Genomic DNA, 24,137 nt, shown 5'->3' with positions numbered 1-24,137 from the left:
TAACGTTATATTCTTGTTATATTCTTTATTCTGCATCGATAGAATATAAAATCATTGATATTGAACGAGATTTCAAGTTTTCGTTTTTCGACGATACGCGTATATGAGCGAAAAATCGTATATACGATATGAAAGAATGTTAAAAACTTTGATTCCAATATAAAATAGATGTTTGATCTTATGAAATGCAATGTTCTGAATCGATTGGTAACATTTTTCTAACTGTGGCACAAGTATTATTAAAGATTTCACGATTTTATCTTCGCATATACCGAAATTCGCGTATGTCGATTACGTTTTTCGACAATTATCATATGAAAACGCGTATTTAAACATAGTAAAAACGTTATATTCTTGTTATATTCTTTATTCTGCATCGATAGAATATAAAATCATTGAAATTGAACGAGATTTCAAGTTTTAGTTTTTCGACGATACGCGTATATGAGCGAAAAATCGTATATACGATATGAAAGAATGTTAAAAACTTTGATTCCAATATAAAATAGATGTTTGATCTTATGAAATGCAATGTTCTGAATCGATTGGTAACATTTTTCTAACTGTGGCACAAGTATTATTAAAGATTTCACGATTTTATCTTCGCATATACCGAAATTCGCGTATGTCGATTACGTTTTTCGACAATTATCATATGAAAACGCGTATTTAAACATAGTAAAAACGTTATATTCTTGTTATATTCTTTATTCTGCATCGATAGAATATAAAATCATTGAAATTGAACGAGATTTCAAGTTTTCGTTTTTCGACGATACGCGTATATGAGCGAAAAATCGTATATACGATATGAAAGAATGTTAAAAACTTTGATTCCAATATAAAATAGATGTTTGATCTTATGAAATGCAATGTTCTGAATCGATTGGTAACATTTTTCTAACTGTGGCACAAGTATTATTAAAGATTTCACGATTTTATCTTCGCATATACCGAAATTCGCGTATGTCGATTACGTTTTTCGACAATTATCATATGAAAACGCGTATTTAAACATAGTAAAAACGTTATATTCTTGTTATATTCTTTATTCTGCATCGATAGAATATAAAATCATTGAAATTGAACGAGATTTCAAGTTTTCGTTTTTCGACGATACGCGTATATGAGCGAAAAATCGTATATACGATATGAAAGAATGTTAAAAACTTTGATTCCAATATAAAATAGATGTTTGATCTTATGAAATGCAATGTTCTGAATCGATTGGTAACATTTTTCTAACTGTGGCACAAGTATTATTAAAGATTTCACGATTTTATCTTCGCATATACCGAAATTCGCGTATGTCGATTAGGTTTTTCGAAAATTATCATATGAAAACGCGTATTTAAACATAGTAAAAACGTTATATTCTTGTTATATTCTTTATTCTGCATCGATAGAATATAAAATCATTGAAATTGAACGAGATTTCAAGTTTTCGTTTTTCGACGATACGCGTATATGAGCGAAAAATCGTATATACGATATGAAAGAATGTTAAAAACTTTGATTCCAATATAAAATAGATGTTTGATCTTATGAAATGCAATGTTCTGAATCGATTGGTAACATTTTTCTAACTGTGGCACAAGTATTATTAAAGATTTCACGATTTTATCTTCGCATATACCGAAATTCGCGTATGTCGATTACGTTTTTCGACAATTATCATATGAAAACGCGTATTTAAACATAGTAAAAACGTTATATTCTTGTTATATTCTTTATTCTGCATCGATAGAATATAAAATCATTGAAATTGAACGAGATTTCAAGTTTTCGTTTTTCGACGATACGCGTATATGAGCGAAAAATCGTATATACGATATGAAAGAATGTTAAAAACTTTGATTCCAATATAAAATAGATGTTTGATCTTATGAAATGCAATGTTCTGAATCGATTGGTAACATTTTTCTAACTGTGGCACAAGTATTATTAAAGATTTCACGATTTTATCTTCGCATATACCGAAATTCGCGTATGTCGATTAGGTTTTTCGACAATTATCATATGAAAACGCGTATTTAAACATAGTAAAAACGTTATATTCTTGTTATATTCTTTATTCTGCATCGATAGAATATAAAATCATTGAAATTGAACGAGATTTCAAGTTTTCGTTTTTCGACGATACGCGTATATGAGCGAAAAATCGTATATACGATATGAAAGAATGTTAAAAACTTTGATTCCAATATAAAATAGATGTTTGATCTTATGAAATGCAATGTTCTGAATCGATTGGTAACATTTTTCTAACTGTGGCACAAGTATTATTAAAGATTTCACGATTTTATCTTCGCATATACCGAAATTCGCGTATGTCGATTACGTTTTTCGATAATTATCATATGAAAACGCGTATTTAAACATAGTAAAAACGTTATATTCTTGTTATATTCTTTATTCTGCATCGATAGAATATAAAATCATTGAAATTGAACGAGATTTCAAGTTTTCGTTTTTCGACGATACGCGTATATGAGCGAAAAATCGTATATACGATATGAAAGAATGTTAAAAACTTTGATTCCAATATAAAATAGATGTTTGATCTTATGAAATGCAATGTTCTGAATCGATTGGTAACATTTTTCTAACTGTGGCACAAGTATTATTAAAGATTTCACGATTTTATCTTCGCATATACCGAAATTCGCGTATGTCGATTACGTTTTTCGACAATTATCATATGAAAACGCGTATTTAAACATAGTAAAAACGTTATATTCTTGTTATATTCTTTATTCTGCATCGATAGAATATAAAATCATTGAAATTGAACGAGATTTCAAGTTTTCGTTTTTCGACGATACGCGTATATGAGCGAAAAATCGTATATACGATATGAAAGAATGTTAAAAACTTTGATTCCAATATAAAATAGATGTTTGATCTTATGAAATGCAATGTTCTGAATCGATTGGTAACATTTTTCTAACTGTGGCACAAGTATTATTAAAGATTTCACGATTTTATCTTCGCATATACCGAAATTCGCGTATGTCGATTACGTTTTTCGACAATTATCATATGAAAACGCGTATTTAAACATAGTAAAAACGTTATATTCTTGTTATATTCTTTATTCTGCATCGATAGAATATAAAATCATTGAAATTGAACGAGATTTCAAGTTTTCGTTTTTCGACGATACGCGTATATGAGCGAAAAATCGTATATACGATATGAAAGAATGTTAAAAACTTTGATTCCAATATAAAATAGATGTTTGATCTTATGAAATGCAATGTTCTGAATCGATTGGTAACATTTTTCTAACTGTGGCACAAGTATTATTAAAGATTTCACGATTTTATCTTCGCATATACCGAAATTCGCGTATGTCGATTACGCTTTTCGACAATTATCATATGAAAACGCGTATTTAAACATAGTAAAAACGTTATATTCTTGTTATATTCTTTATTCTGCATCGATAGAATATAAAATCATTGAAATTGAACGAGATATCAAGTTTTCGTTTTTCGACGATACGCGTATATGAGCGAAAAATCGTATATACGATATGAAAGAATGTTAAAAACTTTGATTCCAATATAAAATAGATGTTTGATCTTATGAAATGCAATGTTCTGAATCGATTGGTAACATTTTTCTAACTGTGGCACAAGTATTATTAAAGATTTCACGATTTTATCTTCGCATATACCGAAATTCGCGTATGTCGATTACGTTTTTCGACAATTATCATATGAAAACGCGTATTTAAACATAGTAAAAACGTTATATTCTTTTTATATTCTTTATTCTGCATCGATAGAATATAAAATCATTGAAATTGAACGAGATTTCAAGTTTTCGTTTTTCGACGATACGCGTATATGAGCGAAAAATCGTATATACGATATGAAAGAATGTTAAAAACTTTGATTCCAATATAAAATAGATGTTTGATCTTATGAAATGCAATGTTCTGAATCGATTGGTAACATTTTTCTAACTGTGGCACAAGTATTATTAAAGATTTCACGATTTTATCTTCGCATATACCGAAATTCGCGTATGTCGATTACGTTTTTCGACAATTATCATATGAAAACGCGTATTTAAACATAGTAAAAACGTTATATTCTTGTTATATTCTTTATTCTGCATCGATAGAATATAAAATCATTGAAATTGAACGAGATTTCAAGTTTTCGTTTTTCGACGATACGCGTATATGAGCGAAAAATCGTATATACGATATGAAAGAATGTTAAAAACTTTGATTCCAATATAAAATAGATGTTTGATCTTATGAAATGCAATGTTCTGAATCGATTGGTAACATTTTTCTAACTGTGGCACAAGTATTATTAAAGATTTCACGATTTTATCTTCGCATATACCGAAATTCGCGTATGTCGATTACGTTTTTCGACAATTATCATATGAAAACGCGTATTTAAACATAGTAAAAACGTTATATTCTTGTTATATTCTTTATTCTGCATCGATAGAATATAAAATCATTGAAATTGAACGAGATTTCAAGTTTTCGTTTTTCGACGATACGCGTATATGAGCGAAAAATCGTATATACGATATGAAAGAATGTTAAAAACTGTGATTCCAATATAAAATAGATGTTTGATCTTATGAAATGCAATGTTCTGAATCGATTGGTAACATTTTTCTAACTGTGGCACAAGTATTATTAAAGATTTCACGATTTTATCTTCGCATATACCGAAATTCGCGTATGTCGATTACGTTTTTCGACAATTATCATAAGAAAACGCGTATTTAAACATAGTAAAAACGTTATATTCTTGTTATATTCTTTATTCTGCATCGATAGAATATAAAATCATTGAAATTGAACGAGATTTCAAGTTTTCGTTTTTCGACGATACGCGTATATGAGCGAAAAATCGTATATACGATATGAAAGAATGTAAAAACTTTGATTCCAATATAAAATAGATGTTTGATCTTATGAAATGCAATGTTCTGAATCGATTGGTAACATTTTTCTAACTGTGGCACAAGTATTATTAAAGATTTCACGATTTTATCTTCGCATATACCGAAATTCGCGTATGTCGATTACGTTTTTCGACAATTATCATATGAAAACGCGTATTTAAACATAGTAAAAACGTTATATTCTTGTTATATTCTTTATTCTGCATCGATAGAATATAAAATCATTGAAATTGAACGAGATTTCAAGTTTTCGTTTTTCGACGATACGCGTATATGAGCGAAAAATCGTATATACGATATGAAAGAATGTTAAAAACTTTGATTCCAATATAAAATAGATGTTTGATCTTATGAAATGCAATGTTCTGAATCGATTGGTAACATTTTTCTAACTGTGGCACAAGTATTATTAAAGATTTCACGATTTTATCTTCGCATATACCGAAATTCGCGTATGTCGATTACGTTTTTCGACAATTATCATATGAAAACGCGTATTTAAACATAGTAAAAACGTTATATTCTTGTTATATTCTTTATTCTGCATCGATAGAATATAAAATCATTGAAATTGAACGAGATTTCAAGTTTTCGTTTTTCGACGATACGCGTATATGAGCGAAAAATCGTATATACGATATGAAAGAATGTTAAAAACTTTGATTCCAATATAAAATAGATGTTTGATCTTATGAAATGCAATGTTCTGAATCGATTGGTAACATTTTTCTAACTGTGGCACAAGTATTATTAAAGATTTCACGATTTTATCTTCGCATATACCGAAATTCGCGTATGTCGATTACGTTTTTCGACAATTATCATATGAAAACGCGTATTTAAACATAGTAAAAACGTTATATTCTTGTTATATTCTTTATTCTGCATCGATAGAATATAAAATCATTGAAATTGAACGAGATTTCAAGATTTCGTTTTTCGACGATACGCGTATATGAGCGAAAAATCGTATATACGATATGAAAGAATGTTAAAAACTTTGATTCCAATATAAAATAGATGTTTGATCTTATGAAATGCAATGTTCTGAATCGATTGGTAACATTTTTCTAACTGTGGCACAAGTATTATTAAAGATTTCACGATTTTATCTTCGCATATACCGAAATTCGCGTATGTCGATTACGTTTTTCGACAATTATCATATGAAAACGCGTATTTAAACATAGTAAAAACGTTATATTCTTGTTATATTCTTTATTCTGCATCGATAGAATATAAAATCATTGAAATTGAACGAGATTTCAAGTTTTCGTTTTTCGACGATACGCGTATATGAGCGAAAAATCGTATATACGATATGAAAGAATGTTAAAAACTTTGATTCCAATATAAAATAGATGTTTGATCTTATGAAATGCAATGTTCTGAATCGATTGGTAACATTTTTCTAACTGTGGCACAAGTATTATTAAAGATTTCACGATTTTATCTTCGCATATACCGAAATTCGCGTATGTCGATTACGTTTTTCGACAATTATCATATGAAAACGCGTATTTAAACATAGTAAAAACGTTATATTCTTGTTATATTCTTTATTCTGCATCGATAGAATATAAAATCATTGAAATTGAACGAGATTTCAAGTTTTCGTTTTTCGACGATACGCGTATATGAGCGAAAAATCGTATATACGATATGAAAGAATGTTAAAAACTTTGATTCCAATATAAAATAGATGTTTGATCTTATGAAATGCAATGTTCTGAATCGATTGGTAACATTTTTCTAACTGTGGCACAAGTATTATTAAAGATTTCACGATTTTATCTTCGCATATACCGAAATTCGCGTATGTCGATTACGTTTTTCGACAATTATCATATGAAAACGCGTATTTAAACATAGTAAAAACGTTATATTCTTGTTATATTCTTTATTCTGCATCGATAGAATATAAAATCATTGAAATTGAACGAGATTTCAAGTTTTCGTTTTTCGACGATACGCGTATATGAGCGAAAAATCGTATATACGATATGAAAGAATGTTAAAAACTTTGATTCCAATATAAAATAGATGTTTGATCTTATGAAATGCAATGTTCTGAATCGATTGGTAACATTTTTCTAACTGTGGCACAAGTATTATTAAAGATTTCACGATTTTATCTTCGCATATACCGAAATTCGCGTATGTCGATTACGTTTTTCGACAATTATCATATGAAAACGCGTATTTAAACATAGTAAAAACGTTATATTCTTGTTATATTCTTTATTCTGCATCGATAGAATATAAAATCATTGAAATTGAACGAGATTTCAAGTTTTCGTTTTTCGACGATACGCGTATATGAGCGAAAAATCGTATATACGATATGAAAGAATGTTAAAAACTTTGATTCCAATATAAAATAGATGTTTGATCTTATGAAATGCAATGTTCTGAATCGATTGGTAACATTTTTCTAACTGTGGCACAAGTATTATTAAAGATTTCACGATTTTATCTTCGCATATACCGAAATTCGCGTATGTCGATTACGTTTTTCGACAATTATCATATGAAAACGCGTATTTAAACATAGTAAAAACGTTATATTCTTGTTATATTCTTTATTCTGCATCGATAGAATATAAAATCATTGAAATTGAACGAGATTTCAAGTTTTCGTTTTTCGACGATACGCGTATATGAGCGAAAAATCGTATATACGATATGAAAGAATGTTAAAAACTTTGATTCCAATATAAAATAGATGTTTGATCTTATGAAATGCAATGTTCTGAATCGATTGGTAACATTTTTCTAACTGTGGCACAAGTATTATTAAAGATTTCACGATTTTATCTTCGCATATACCGAAATTCGCGTATGTCGATTACGTTTTTCGACAATTATCATATGAAAACGCGTATTTAAACATAGTAAAAACGTTATATTCTTGTTATATTCTTTATTCTGCATCGATAGAATATAAAATCATTGAAATTGAACGAGATTTCAAGTTTTCGTTTTTCGACGATACGCGTATATGAGCGAAAAATCGTATATACGATATGAAAGAATGTTAAAAACTTTGATTCCAATATAAAATAGATGTTTGATCTTATGAAATGCAATGTTCTGAATCGATTGGTAACATTTTTCTAACTGTGGCACAAGTATTATTAAAGATTTCACGATTTTATCTTCGCATATACCGAAATTCGCGTATGTCGATTACGTTTTTCGACAATTATCATATGAAAACGCGTATTTAAACATAGTAAAAACGTTATATTCTTGTTATATTCTTTATTCTGCATCGATAGAATATAAAATCATTGAAATTGAACGAGATTTCAAGTTTTCGTTTTTCGACGATACGCGTATATGAGCGAAAAATCGTATATACGATATGAAAGAATGTTAAAAACTTTGATTCCAATATAAAATAGATGTTTGATCTTATGAAATGCAATGTTCTGAATCGATTGGTAACATTTTTCTAACTGTGGCACAAGTATTATTAAAGATTTCACGATTTTATCTTCGCATATACCGAAATTCGCGTATGTCGATTACGTTTTTCGACAATTATCATATGAAAACGCGTATTTAAACATAGTAAAAACGTTATATTCTTGTTATATTCTTTATTCTGCATCGATAGAATATAAAATCATTGAAATTGAACGAGATTTCAAGTTTTCGTTTTTCGACGATACGCGTATATGAGCGAAAAATCGTATATACGATATGAAAGAATGTTAAAAACTTTGATTCCAATATAAAATAGATGTTTGATCTTATGAAATGCAATGTTCTGAATCGATTGGTAACATTTTTCTAACTGTGGCACAAGTATTATTAAAGATTTCACGATTTTATCTTCGCATATACCGAAATTCGCGTATGTCGATTACGTTTTTCGACAATTATCATATGAAAACGCGTATTTAAACATAGTAAAAACGTTATATTCTTGTTATATTCTTTATTCTGCATCGATAGAATATAAAATCATTGAAATTGAACGAGATTTCAAGTTTTCGTTTTTCGACGATACGCGTATATGAGCGAAAAATCGTATATACGATATGAAAGAATGTTAAAAACTTTGATTCCAATATAAAATAGATGTTTGATCTTATGAAATGCAATGTTCTGAATCGATTGGTAACATTTTTCTAACTGTGGCACAAGTATTATTAAAGATTTCACGATTTTATCTTCGCATATACCGAAATTCGCGTATGTCGATTACGTTTTTCGACAATTATCATATGAAAACGCGTATTTAAACATAGTAAAAACGTTATATTCTTGTTATATTCTTTATTCTGCATCGATAGAATATAAAATCATTGAAATTGAACGAGATTTCAAGTTTTCGTTTTTCGACGATACGCGTATATGAGCGAAAAATCGTATATACGATATGAAAGAATGTTAAAAACTTTGATTCCAATATAAAATAGATGTTTGATCTTATGAAATGCAATGTTCTGAATCGATTGGTAACATTTTTCTAACTGTGGCACAAGTATTATTAAAGATTTCACGATTTTATCTTCGCATATACCGAAATTCGCGTATGTCGATTACGTTTTTCGACAATTATCATATGAAAACGCGTATTTAAACATAGTAAAAACGTTATATTCTTGTTATATTCTTTATTCTGCATCGATAGAATATAAAATCATTGAAATTGAACGAGATTTCAAGTTTTCGTTTTTCGACGATACGCGTATATGAGCGAAAAATCGTATATACGATATGAAAGAATGTTAAAAACTTTGATTCCAATATAAAATAGATGTTTGATCTTATGAAATGCAATGTTCTGAATCGATTGGTAACATTTTTCTAACTGTGGCACAAGTATTATTAAAGATTTCACGATTTTATCTTCGCATATACCGAAATTCGCGTATGTCGATTACGTTTTTCGACAATTATCATATGAAAACGCGTATTTAAACATAGTAAAAACGTTATATTCTTGTTATATTCTTTATTCTGCATCGATAGAATATAAAATCATTGAAATTGAACGAGATTTCAAGTTTTCGTTTTTCGACGATACGCGTATATGAGCGAAAAATCGTATATACGATATGAAAGAATGTTAAAAACTTTGATTCCAATATAAAATAGATGTTTGATCTTATGAAATGCAATGTTCTGAATCGATTGGTAACATTTTTCTAACTGTGGCACAAGTATTATTAAAGATTTCACGATTTTATCTTCGCATATACCGAAATTCGCGTATGTCGATTACGTTTTTCGACAATTATCATATGAAAACGCGTATTTAAACATAGTAAAAACGTTATATTCTTGTTATATTCTTTATTCTGCATCGATAGAATATAAAATCATTGAAATTGAACGAGATTTCAAGTTTTCGTTTTTCGACGATACGCGTATATGAGCGAAAAATCGTATATACGATATGAAAGAATGTTAAAAACTTTGATTCCAATATAAAATAGATGTTTGATCTTATGAAATGCAATGTTCTGAATCGATTGGTAACATTTTTCTAACTGTGGCACAAGTATTATTAAAGATTTCACGATTTTATCTTCGCATATACCGAAATTCGCGTATGTCGATTACGTTTTTCGAAAATTATCATATGAAAACGCGTATTTAAACATAGTAAAAACGTTATATTCTTGTTATATTCTTTATTCTGCATCGATAGAATATAAAATCATTGAAATTGAACGAGATTTCAAGTTTTCGTTTTTCGACGATACGCGTATATGAGCGAAAAATCGTATATACGATATGAAAGAATGTTAAAAACTTTGATTCCAATATAAAATAGATGTTTGATCTTATGAAATGCAATGTTCTGAATCGATTGGTAACATTTTTCTAACTGTGGCACAAGTATTATTAAAGATTTCACGATTTTATCTTCGCATATACCGAAATTCGCGTATGTCGATTACGCTTTTCGACAATTATCATATGAAAACGCGTATTTAAACATAGTAAAAACGTTATATTCTTGTTATATTCTTTATTCTGCATCGATAGAATATAAAATCATTGAAATTGAACGAGATTTCAAGTTTTCGTTTTTCGACGATACGCGTATATGAGCGAAAAATCGTATATACGATATGAAAGAATGTTAAAAACTTTGATTCCAATATAAAATAGATGTTTGATCTTATGAAATGCAATGTTCTGAATCGATTGGTAACATTTTTCTAACTGTGGCACAAGTATTATTAAAGATTTCACGATTTTATCTTCGCATATACCGAAATTCGCGTATGTCGATTACGTTTTTCGACAATTATCATATGAAAACGCGTATTTAAACATAGTAAAAACGTTATATTCTTGTTATATTCTTTATTCTGCATCGATAGAATATAAAATCATTGAAATTGAACGAGATTTCAAGTTTTCGTTTTTCGACGATACGCGTATTTGAGCGAAAAATCGTATATACGATATGAAAGAATGTTAAAAACTTTGATTCCAATATAAAATAGATGTTTGATCTTATGAAATGCAATGTTCTGAATCGATTGGTAACATTTTTCTAACTGTGGCACAAGTATTATTAAAGATTTCACGATTTTATCTTCGCATATACCGAAATTCGCGTATGTCGATTACGTTTTTCGACAATTATCATATGAAAACGCGTATTTAAACATAGTAAAAACGTTATATTCTTGTTATATTCTTTATTCTGCATCGATAGAATATAAAATCATTGAAATTGAACGAGATTTCAAGTTTTCGTTTTTCGACGATACGCGTATATGAGCGAAAAATCGTATATACGATATGAAAGAATGTTAAAAACTTTGATTCCAATATAAAATAGATGTTTGATCTTATGAAATGCAATGTTCTGAATCGATTGGTAACATTTTTCTAACTGTGGCACAAGTATTATTAAAGATTTCACGATTTTATCTTCGCATATACCGAAATTCGCGTATGTCGATTACGCTTTTCGACAATTATCATATGAAAACGCGTATTTAAACATAGTAAAAACGTTATATTCTTGTTATATTCTTTATTCTGCATCGATAGAATATAAAATCATTGAAATTGAACGAGATTTCAAGTTTTCGTTTTTCGACGATACGCGTATATGAGCGAAAAATCGTATATACGATATGAAAGAATGTTAAAAACTTTGATTCCAATATAAAATAGATGTTTGATCTTATGAAATGCAATGTTCTGAATCGATTGGTAACATTTTTCTAACTGTGGCACAAGTATTATTAAAGATTTCACGATTTTATCTTCGCATATACCGAAATTCGCGTATGTCGATTACGCTTTTCGACAATTATCATATGAAAACGCGTATTTAAACATAGTAAAAACGTTATATTCTTGTTATATTCTTTATTCTGCATCGATAGAATATAAAATCATTGAAATTGAACGAGATTTCAAGTTTTCGTTTTTCGACGATACGCGTATATGAGCGAAAAATCGTATATACGATATGAAAGAATGTTAAAAACTTTGATTCCAATATAAAATAGATGTTTGATCTTATGAAATGCAATGTTCTGAATCGATTGGTAACATTTTTCTAACTGTGGCACAAGTATTATTAAAGATTTCACGATTTTATCTTCGCATATACCGAAATTCGCGTATGTCGATTACGTTTTTCGACAATTATCATATGAAAACGCGTATTTAAACATAGTAAAAACGTTATATTCTTGTTATATTTTTTATTCTGCATCGATAGAATATAAAATCATTGAAATTGAACGAGATTTCAAGTTTTCGTTTTTCGACGATACGCGTATATGAGCGAAAAATCGTTTATACGATATGAAAGAATGTTAAAAACTTTGATTCCAATATAAAATAGATGCTTGATCTTATGAAATGCAATGTTCTGAATCGATTGGTAACATTTTTCTAACTGTGGCACAAGTATTATTAAAGATTTCACGATTTTATCTTCGCATATACCGAAATTCGCGTATGTCGATTACGCTTTTCGTCAATTATCATATGAAAACGCGTATTTAAACATAGTAAAAACGTTATATTCTTGTTATATTCTTTATTCTGCATCGATAGAATATAAAATCATTGAAATTGAACGAGATTTCAAGTTTTCGTTTTTCGACGATACGCGTATATGAGCGAAAAATCGTATATACGATATGAAAGAATGTTAAAAACTTTGATTCCAATATAAAATAGATGTTTGATCTCATGAAATGCAATTTTCTGAATCGATTGGTAACATTTTTCTAACTGTGGCACAAGTATTATTAATGATTTCACGATTTTATCTTCGCATATACCGAAATTCGCGTATGTCGATTACGTTTTTCGAAAATTATCATATGAAAACGCGTATTTAAACATAGTAAAAACGTTATATTCTTGTTATATTCTTTATTCTGCATCGATAGAATATAAAATCATTGAAATTGAACGAGATTTCAAGTTTTCGTTTTTCGACGATACGCGTATATGAGCGAAAAATCGTATATACGATATGAAAGAATGTTAAAAACTTTGATTCCAATATAAAATAGATGTTTGATCTTATGAAATGCAATGTTCTGAATCGATTGGTAACATTTTTCTAACTGTGGCACAAGTATTATTAAAGATTTCACGATTTTATCTTCGCATATACCGAAATTCGCGTATGTCGATTACGTTTTTCGACAATTATCATATGAGAACGCGTATTTAAACATAGTAAAAACGTTATATTCTTGTTATATTCTTTATTCTGCATCGATAGAATATAAAATCATTGAAATTGAACGAGATTTCAAGTTTTCGTTTTTCGACGATACGCGTATATGAGCGAAAAATCGTATATACGATATGAAAGAATGTTAAAAACTTTGATTCCAATATAAAATAGATGTTTGATCTTATGAAATGCAATGTTCTGAATCGATTGGTAACATTTTTCTAACTGTGGCAAAAGTATTATTAAAGATTTCACGATTTTATCTTCGCATATACCGAAATTCGCGTATGTCGATTACGTTTTTCGACAATTATCATATGAAAACGCGTATTTAAACATAGTAAAAACGTTATATTCTTGTTATATTCTTTATTCTGCATCGATAGAATATAAAATCATTGAAATTGTACGAGATTTCAAGTTTTCGTTTTTCGACGATACGCGTATATGAGCGAAAAATCGTATATACGATATGAAAGAATGTTAAAAACTTTGATTCCAATATAAAATAGATGTTTGATCTTATGAAATGCAATGTTCTGAATCGATTGGTAACATTTTTCTAACTGTGGCACAAGTATTATTAAAGATTTCACGATTTTATCTTCGCATATACCGAAATTCGCGTATGTCGATTACGTTTTTCGACAATTATCATATGAAAACGCGTATTTAAACATAGTAAAAACGTTATATTCTTGTTATATTCTTTATTCTGCATCGATAGAATATAAAATCATTGAAATTGAACGAGATTTCAAGTTTTCGTTTTTCGACGATACGCGTATATGAGCGAAAAATCGTATATACGATATGAAAGAATGTTAAAAACTTTGATTCCAATATAAAATAGATGTTTTATCTTATGAAATGCAATGTTCTGAATCGATTGGTAACATTTTTCTAACTGTGGCACAAGTATTATTAAAGATTTCACGATTTTATCTTCGCATATACCGAAATTCGCGTATGTCGATTACGTTTTTCGACAATTATCATATGAAAACGCGTATTTAAACATAGTAAAAACGTTATATTCTTGTTATATTCTTTATTCTGCATCGATAGAATATAAAATCATTGAAATTGAACGAGATTTCAAGTTTTCGTTTTTCGACGATACGCGTATATGAGCGAAAAATCGTATATACGATATGAAAGTATGTTAAAAACTTTGATTCCAATATAAAATAGATGTTTGATCTTATGAAATGCAATGTTCTGAATCGATTGGTAACATTTTTCTAACTGTGGCACAAGTATTATTAAAGATTTCACGATTTTATCTTCGCATATACCGAAATTCGCGTATGTCGATTACGTTTTTCGACAATTATCATATGAAAACGCGTATTTAAACATAGTAAAAACGTTATATTCTTGTTATATTCTTTATTCTGCATCGATAGAATATAAAATCATTGAAATTGAACGAGATTTCAAGTTTTCGTTTTTCGACGATACGCGTATATGAGCGAAAAATCGTATATACGATATGAAAGAATGTTAAAAACTTTGATTCCAATATAAAATAGATGTTTGATCTTATGAAATGCAATGTTCTGAATCGATTGGTAACATTTTTCTAACTGTGGCACAAGTATTATTAAAGATTTCACGATTTTATCTTCGCATATACCGAAATTCGCGTATGTCGATTACGTTTTTCGACAATTATCATATGAAAACGCGTATTTAAACATAGTAAAAACGTTATATTCTTGTTATATTCTTTATTCTGCATCGATAGAATATAAAATCATTGAAATTGAACGAGATTTCAAGTTTTCGTTTTTCGACGATACGCGTATATGTGCGAAAAATCGTATATACGATATGAAAGAATGTTAAAAACTTTGATTCCAATATAAAATAGATGTTTGATCTTATGAAATGCAATGTTCTGAATCGATTGGTAACATTTTTCTAACTGTGGCACAAGTATTATTAAAGATTTCACGATTTTATCTTCGCATATACCGAAATTCGCGTATGTCGATTACGTTTTTCGACAATTATCATATGAAAACGCGTATTTAAACATAGTAAAAACGTTATATTCTTGTTATATTCTTTATTCTGCATCGATAGAATATAAAATCATTGAAATTGAACGAGATTTCAAGTTTTCGTTTTTCGACGATACGCGTATATGAGCGAAAAATCGTATATACGATATGAAAGAATGTTAAAAACTTTGATTCCAATATAAAATAGATGTTTGATCTTATGAAATGCAATGTTCTGAATCGATTGGTAACATTTTTCTAACTGTGGCACAAGTATTATTAAAGATTTCACGATTTTATCTTCGCATATACCGAAATTCGCGTATGTCGATTACGTTTTTCGACAATTATCATATGAAAACGCGTATTTAAACATAGTAAAAACGTTATATTCTTGTTATATTCTTTATTCTGCATCGATAGAATATAAAATCATTGAAATTGAACGAGATTTCAAGTTTTCGTTTTTCGACGATACGCGTATTTGAGCGAAAAATCGTATATACGATATGAAAGAATGTTAAAAACTTTGATTCCAATATAAAATAGATGTTTGATCTTATGAAATGCAATGTTCTGAATCCATTGGTAACATTTTTCTAACTGTGGCACAAGTATTATTAAAGATTTCACGATTTTATCTTCGCATATACCGAAATTCGCGTATGTCGATTACGTTTTACGACAATTATCATATGAAAACGCGTATTTAAACATAGTAAAAACGTTATATTCTTGTTATATTCTTTATTCTGCATCGATAGAATATAAAATCATTGAAATTGAACGAGATTTCAAGTTTTCGTTTTTCGACGATACGCGTATATGAGCGAAAAATCGTATATACGATATGAAAGAATGTTAAAAACTTTGATTCCAATATAAAATAGATGTTTGATCTTATGACATGCAATTTTCTGAATCGATTGGTAACATTTTTCTAACTGTGGCACAAGTATTATTAAAGATTTCACGATTTTATCTTCGCATATACCGAAATTCGCGTATGTCGATTACGTTTTTCGACAATTATCATATGAAAACGCGTATTTAAACATAGTAAAAACGTTATATTCTTGTTATATTCTTTATTCTGCATCGATAGAATATAAAATCATTGAAATTGAACGAGATTTCAAGTTTTCGTTTTTCGACGATACGCGTATATGAGCGAAAAATCGTATATACGATATGAAAGAATGTTAAAAACTTTGATTCCAATATAAAATAGATGTTTGATCTTATGAAATGCAATGTTCTGAATCGATTGGTAACATTTTTCTAACTGTGGCACAAGTATTATTAAAGATTTCACGATTTTATCTTCGCATATACCGAAATTCGCGTATGTCGATTACGTTTTTCGACAATTATCATATGAAAACGCGTATTTAAACATAGTAAAAACGTTATATTCTTGTTATATTCTTTATTCTGCATCGATAGAATATAAAATCATTGAAATTGAACGAGATTTCAAGTTTTCGTTTTTCGACGATACGCGTATATGAGCGAAAAATCGTATATACGATATGAAAGAATGTTAAAAACTTTGATTCCAATATAAAATAGATGTTTGATCTTATGAAATGCAATGTTCTGAATCGATTGGTAACATTTTTCTAACTGTGGCACAAGTATTATTAAAGATTTCACGATTTTATCTTCGCATATACCGAAATTCGCGTATGTCGATTACGCTTTTCGTCAATTATCATATGAAAACGCGTATTTAAACATAGTAAAAACGTTATATTCTTGTTATATTCTTTATTCTGCATCGATAGAATATAAAATCATTGAAATTGAACGAGATTTCAAGTTTTCGTTTTTCGACGATACGCGTATATGAGCGAAAAATCGTATATACGATATGAAAGAATGTTAAAAACTTTGATTCCAATATAAAATAGATGTTTGATCTCATGAAATGCAATTTTCTGAATCGATTGGTAACATTTTTCTAACTGTGGCACAAGTATTATTAATGATTTCACGATTTTATCTTCGCATATACCGAAATTCGCGTATGTCGATTACGTTTTTCGAAAATTATCATATGAAAACGCGTATTTAAACATAGTAAAAACGTTATATTCTTGTTATATTCTTTATTCTGCATCGATAGAATATAAAATCATTGAAATTGAACGAGATTTCAAGTTTTCGTTTTTCGACGATACGCGTATATGAGCGAAAAATCATATATACGATATGAAAGAATGTTAAAAACTTTGATTCCAATATAAAATAGATGTTTGATCTTATGAAATGCAATGTTCTGAATCGATTGGTAACATTTTTCTAACTGTGGCACAAGTATTATTAAAGATTTCACGATTTTATCTTCGCATATACCGAAATTCGCGTATGTCGATTACGTTTTTCGACAATTATCATATGAGAACGCGTATTTAAACATAGTAAAAACGTTATATTCTTGTTATATTCTTTATTCTGCATCGATAGAATATAAAATCATTGAAATTGAACGAGATTTCAAGTTTTCGTTTTTCGACGATACGCGTATATGAGCGAAAAATCGTATATACGATATGAAAGAATGTTAAAAACTTTGATTCCAATATAAAATAGATGTTTGATCTTATGAAATGCAATGTTCTGAATCGATTGGTAACATTTTTCTAACTGTGGCAAAAGTATTATTAAAGATTTCACGATTTTATCTTCGCATATACCGAAATTCGCGTATGTCGATTACGTTTTTCGACAATTATCATATGAAAACGCGTATTTAAACATAGTAAAAACGTTATATTCTTGTTATATTCTTTATTCTGCATCGATAGAATATAAAATCATTGAAATTGAACGAGATTTCAAGTTTTCGTTTTTCGACGATACGCGTATATGAGCGAAAAATCGTATATACGATATGAAAGAATGTTAAAAACTTTGATTCCAATATAAAATAGATGTTTGATCTTATGAAATACAATGTTCTGAATCGATTGGTAACATTTTTCTAACTGTGGCACAAGTATTATTAAAGATTTCACGATTTTATCTTCGCATATACCGAAATTCGCGTATGTCGATTACGCTTTTCGTCAATTATCATATGAAAACGCGTATTTAAACATAGTAAAAACGTTATATTCTTGTTATATTCTTTATTCTGCATCGATAGAATATAAAATCATTGAAATTGAACGAGATTTCAAGTTTTCGTTTTTCGACGATACGCGTATATGAGCGAAAAATCGTATATACGATATGAAAGAATGTTAAAAACTTTGATTCCAATATAAAATAGATGTTTGATCTCATGAAATGCAATTTTCTGAATCGATTGGTAACATTTTTCTAACTGTGGCACAAGTATTATTAATGATTTCACGATTTTATCTTCGCATATACCGAAATTCGCGTTTGTCGATTACGTTTTTCGACAATTATCATATGAAAACGCGTATTTAAACATAGTAAAAACGTTATATTCTTGTTATATTCTTTATTCTGCATCGATAGAATATAAAATCATTGAAATTGAACGAGATTTCAAGTTTTCGTTTTTCGACGATACGCGTATATGAGCGAAAAATCGTATATACGATATGAAAGAATGTTAAAAACTTTGATTCCAATATAAAATAGATGTTTGATCATATGAAATGCAATGTTCTGAATCGATTGGTAACATTTTTCTAACTGTGGCACAAGTATTATTAAAGATTTCACGATTTTATCGTCGCATATACCGAAATTCGCGTATGTCGATTACGTTTTTCGACAATTATCATATGAAAACGCGTATTTAAACATAGTAAAAACGTTATATTCTTGTTATATTCTTTATTCTGCATCGATAGAATATAAAATCATTGAAATTGAACGAGATTTCAAGTTTTCGTTTTTCGACGATACGCGTATATGAGCGAAAAATCGTATATACGATATGAAAGAATGTTAAAAACTTTGATTCCAATATAAAATAGATGTTTGATCTTATGAAATGCAATGTTCTGAATCGATTGGTAACATTTTTCTAACTGTGGCACAAGTATTATTAAAGATTTCACGATTTTATCTTCGCATATACCGAAATTCGCGTATGTCGATTACGTTTTTCGACAATTATCATATGAGAACACGTATTTAAACATAGTAAGAACGTTATATTCTTGTTATATTCTTTATTCTGCATCGATAGAATATAAAATCATTGAAATTGAACGAGATTTCAAGTTTTCGTTTTTCGACGATACGCGTATATGAGCGAAAAATCGTATATACGATATGAAAGAATGTTAAAAACTTTGATTCCAATATAAAATAGATGTTTGATCTTATGAAATGCAATGTTCTGAATCGATTGGTAACATTTTTCTAACTGTGGCACAAGTATTACTAAAGATTTCACGATTTTATCTTCGCATATACCGAAATTCGCGTATGTCGATTACGTTTTTCGACAATTATCATATGAAAACGCGTATTTAAACATAGTAAAAACGTTATATTCTTGTTATATTCTTTATTCTGCATCGATAGAATATAAAATCATTGAAATTGAACGAGATTTCAAGTTTTCGTTTTTCGACGATACGCGTATATGAGCGAAAAATCGTATATACGATATGAAAGAATGTTAAAAACTTTGATTCCAATATAAAATAGATGTTTGATCTTATGAAATGCAATGTTCTGAATCGATTGGTAACATTTTTCTAACTGTGGCACAAGTATTATTAAAGATTTCACGATTTTATCGTCGCATATACCGAAATTCGCGTATGTCGATTACGTTTTTCGACAATTATCATATGAAAACGCGTATTTAAACATAGTAAAAACGTTATATTCTTGTTATATTCTTTATTCTGCATCGATAGAATATAAAATCATTGAAATTGAACGAGATTTCAAGTTTTCGTTTTTCGACGATACGCGTATATGAGCGAAAAATCGTATATACGATATGAAAGAATGTTAAAAACTTTGATTCCAATATAAAATAGATGTTTGATCTTATGAAATGCAATGTTCTGAATCGATTGGTAACATTTTTCTAACTGTGGCACAAGTATTATTAAAGATTTCACGATTTTATCTTCGCATATACCGAAATTCGCGTATGTCGATTACGTTTTTCGACAATTATCATATGAGAACGCGTATTTAAACATAGTAAAAACGTTATATTCTTGTTATATTCTTTATTCTGCATCGATAGAATATAAAATCATTGAAATTGAACGAGATTTCAAGTTTTCGTTTTTCGACGATACGCGTATATGAGCGAAAAATCGTATATACGATATGAAAGAATGTTAAAAACTTTGATTCCAATATAAAATAGATGTTTGATCTTATGAAATGCAATGTTCTGAATCGATTGGTAACATTTTTCTAACTGTGGCACAAGTATTATTAAAGATTTCACGATTTTATCTTCGCATATACCGAAATTCGCGTATGTCGATTACGTTTTTCGACAATTATCATATGAAAACGCGTATTTAAACATAGTAAAAACGTTATATTCTTGTTATATTCTTTATTCTGCATCGATAGAATATAAAATCATTGAAATTGAACGAGATTTCAAGTTTTCGTTTTTCGACGATACGCGTATATGAGCGAAAAATCGTATATACGATATGAAAGAATGTTAAAAACTTTGATTCCAATATAAAATAGATGTTTGATCTTATGAAATGCAATGTTCTGAATCGATTGGTAACATTTTTCTAACTGTGGCACAAGTATTATTAAAGATTTCACGATTTTATCTTCGCATATACCGAAATTCGCGTATGTCGATTACGCTTTTCGTCAATTATCATATGAAAACGCGTATTTAAACATAGTAAAAACGTTATATTCTTGTTATATTCTTTATTCTGCATCGATAGAATATAAAATCATTGAAATTGAACGAGATTTCAAGTTTTCGTTTTTCGACGATACGCGTATATGAGCGAAAAATCGTATATACGATATGAAAGAATGTTAAAAACTTTGATTCCAATATAAAATAGATTTTTGATCTTATGAAATGCAATGTTCTGAATCGATTGGTAACATTTTTCTAACTGTGGCACAAGTATTATTAAAGATTTCACGATTTTATCTTCGCATATACCGAAATTCGCGTATGTCGATTATGTTTTTCGACAATTATCATATGAAAACGCGTATTTAAACATAGTAAAAACGTTATATTCTTGTTATATTTTTTATTCTGCATCGATAGAATATAAAATCATTGAAATTGAACGAGATTTCAAGTTTTCGTTTTTCGACGATACGCGTATATGAGCGAAAAATCGTTTATACGATATGAAAGAATGTTAAAAACTTTGATTCCAATATAAAATAGATGTTTGATCTTATGAAATGCAATGTTCTGAATCGATTGGTAACATTTTTCTAACTGTGGCACAAGTATTATTAAAGATTTCACGATTTTATCTTCGCATATACCGAAATTCGCGTATGTCGATTACGTTTTTCGACAATTATCATATGAAAACGCGTATTTAAACATAGTAAAAACGTTATATTCTTGTTATATTCTTTATTCTGCATCGATAGAATATAAAATCATTGAAATTGAACTAGATTTTAAGTTTTCGTTTTTCGACGATACGCGTATATGAGCGAAAAATCGTATATACGATATGAAAGAATGTTAAAAACTTTGATTCCAATATAAAATAGATGTTTGATCTTATGAAATGCAATGTTCTGAATCGATTGGTAACATTTTTCTAACTGTGGCACAAGTATTATTAAAGATTTCACGATTTTATCTTCGCATATACCGAAATTCGCGTATGTCGATTACGTTTTACGACAATTATCATATGAAAACGCGTATTTAAACATAGTAAAAACGTTATATTCTTGTTATATTCTTTATTCTGCATCAATAGAATATAAAATCATTGAAATTGAACGAGATTTCAAGTTTTCGTTTTTCGACGATACGCGTATATGAGCGAAAAATCGTATATACGATATGAAAGAATGTTAAAAACTTTGATTCCAATATAAAATAGAAGTTTGATCTTATGAAATGCAATGTTCTGAATCGATTGGTAACATTTTTCTAACTGTGGCACAAGTATTATTAAAGATTTCACGATTTTATCTTCGCATATACCGAAATTCGCGTATGTCGATTACGTTTTACGACAATTATCATATGAAAACGCGTATTTAAACATAGTAAAAACGTTATATTCTTGTTATATTCTTTATTCTGCATCGATAGAATATAAAATCATTGAAATTGAACGAGATTTCAAGTTTTCGTTTTTCGACGATACGCGTATATGAGCGAAAAATCGTATATACGATATGAAAGAATGTTAAAAACTTTGATTCCAATATAAAATAGAAGTTTGATCTTATGAAATGCAATGTTCTGAATCGATTGGTAACATTTTTCTAACTGTGGCACAAGTATTATTAATGAATTCACGATTTTATCTTCGCATATACCGAAATTCGCGTATGTCGATTACGTTTTTCGACAATTATCATTAGAAAACGCGTATTTAAACATAGTAAAAACGTTATATTCTTGTTATATTCTTTATTCTGCATCGATAGAATATAAAATCATTGAAATTGAACGAGATTTCAAGTTTTCGTTTTTCGACGATACGCGTATATGAGCGAAAAATCGTATATACGATATGAAAGAATGTTAAAAACTTTGATTCCAATATAAAATAGATGTTTGATCTTATGAAATGCAATGTTCTGAATCGATTGGTAACATTTTTCTAAGTGTGGCACAAGTATTATTAAAGATTTCACGATTTTATCTTCGCATATACCGAAATTCGCGTCTGTCGATTACGTTTTTCGACAATTATCATATGAAAACGCGTATTTAAACATAGTAAAAACGTTATATTCTTGTTATATTCTTTATTCTGCATCGATAGAATATAAAATCATTGAAATTGAACGAGATTTCAAGTTTTCGTTTTTCGACGATACGCGTATATGAGCGAAAAATCGTATATACGATATGAAAGAATGTTAAAAACTTTGATTCCAATATAAAATAGATGTTTGATCTTATGAAATGCAATGTTCTGAATCGATTGGTAACATTTTTCTAACTGTGGCACAAGTATTATTAAAGATTTCACGATTTTATCTTCGCATATACCGAAATTCGCGTATGTCGATTACGTTTTTCGACAATTATCATATGAAAATTCGTATTTAAACATAGTAAAAACGTTATATTCTTGTTATATTCTTTATCCTGCATCGATAGAATATAAAATCATTGAAATTGAACGAGATTTCAAGTTTTCGTTTTACGACGATACGCGTATATGAGCGAAAAATCGTATATACGATATGAAAGAATGTTAAAAACTTTGATTCCAATATAAAATAGATGTTTGATCTTATGAAATGCAATGTTCTGAATCGATTGGTAACATTTTTCTAACTGTGGCACAAGTATTATTAAAGATTTCACGATTTTATCTTCGCAT

Source organism: Vespa crabro, chromosome 12 (genome assembly GCF_910589235.1).
Source record: "Vespa crabro chromosome 12, iyVesCrab1.2, whole genome shotgun sequence".
Taxonomy (NCBI): domain Eukaryota; kingdom Metazoa; phylum Arthropoda; class Insecta; order Hymenoptera; family Vespidae; genus Vespa; species Vespa crabro.
This window is presented reverse-complemented; position numbering follows the sequence as displayed.